Source organism: Sinocyclocheilus anshuiensis, unplaced genomic scaffold (assembly GCF_001515605.1).
Source record: "Sinocyclocheilus anshuiensis isolate Anshui unplaced genomic scaffold, SAMN03320099.WGS_v1.1 scaffold393, whole genome shotgun sequence".
Lineage (NCBI taxonomy): Eukaryota > Metazoa > Chordata > Actinopteri > Cypriniformes > Cyprinidae > Sinocyclocheilus > Sinocyclocheilus anshuiensis.
In genome coordinates, this window is record NW_015536501.1 from 1,690,675 (window position 1) to 1,692,463 (window position 1,789).

A 1,789-nucleotide genomic window follows, 5' to 3' on the forward strand; every position below is an offset into this window, starting at 1 on the left:
GCACATATACATATATATATATATATATATATATATATACACATACATACATACATACATATATGTGTACTGTGTATATAAATACACACACATACTGTATATATTTTACAAATATTTACATGTATATACATTTATATTCTTATATTTTATATTATATATAAATATATTTAATATATAAACATAACTTATTTTTCTTAAATACATACATGCATGTGTTTGTATTGATATTTACATAATAAATATACACACATATATTATGTAAACAAAAACTTTTATTTTGGATGCGGTTAATTGTTTGACAGCACTACATTTTACCCATTTTGGACATCGGATTCAAATCATCAAACAAGTAGACATTCAGAGACCTGAAAGTCTCTGTCTATTCTCATTATCTAACATCATAAACCTGGTTGTTGATTATCTCATCGTCTTTTATGTAGCCTGCTGTAGGTGCTAATAAGCAGCGCGCCTGGAAATACTCTAGGGTTTCAACTCCTGCCAACCAACATAAGACTATTCCCTCAACAACCAAACCAACCAACAAAAGTGAAGATGTAGCTGTGACAGTCTCACAGATTCCCAGTGAAGTCAGCTCTCGTAGCCCCCGTGGGCAAAGCCCAGTTCATGGGAACAGCTGAGGTGACAGATCCCGGCATCTCTTCCCATAGAGCTCAGGGACAGAAGACATCCCTTATCCTGACCCACAGCCTGTTAGACATGATGAGCTGCTATCGGCAATCATGTGACCCTCTGCGGACCAATCAGAGCCAAAGAAAACCCTTAAACTCTGGAGGTCACGGAAAACCTCGCCCTGAGGTCCAGATTTACTTGCTCAGCAGAATACAAGCAACACATAACAAGGAAGACGGACATCACCGGGCCAAAATGTCGCCCTCAAAAATGCAGTTTTATTCACTGGAGAAATTTGTGGCGTGTCTAAAATGGATGAGCTTGTGTTCGAGCGATAGTAATTGGATCGTATACACTCTATAAATAAACTTAAAATGGATGGATACGCCAGTCTTTTTAACAAACGGTTCCCTCCAAGTTTAAATTACCATGTGTGGGGGAAACGTCTTAGGTTTTGAAATTTGTACGAGTAGGCCATGATCGTGTGGCTTCGACTTAAGATACACCAGTTAAATATGCTCCAAATTCCAGTCGTTATGGGACCCTCAAAGCCAAAATTAGAGGGCGAACGCCTAGGCGGTACTATTGACTTCTTTATTGAATGACTGCTCTGTATAATTAGCAAAGCAAACTAATCCATCTGATCGCAACCATCTGAGAGCATTGTACCGCGATTCAGATGTCGTCTCGCAACAGCGGCTGATCTACGATCAACCTGTAGTTTTGTCACAAGAGAATGTTGATGTCCGTCTGTGGTCCACTCAGGGTTTTTGGAAACATTCAACTGACAGAGAATCCTGTCTCTGGAGACTCTTTGGACAACTGAGAAGGAAGCCATTACTGCCACTACGGCCTGACTGTAATGACAGAATGACCTTTAACCTCACTTTTCCCTCATCTAAAGCACGGCAGTGATTTTCAGTGTATCGTATTACGACATTTGACCACATTTCGCCATCAGATGATTTCAGCTCTAGATGAACTTTAGTTACAGTTTTTGGTGCTATTTATAAACACTGGTCTTAAAATATCTCCGAAATGTTTTTTCCATGCGTGATTTCAGGAATCTTTTATATATATATATATATTTTTTATTTTATTTTATTTTATTTTTTTTTCACGTACTAAATATACAATACAGAGAAAACAGTAAAAATAA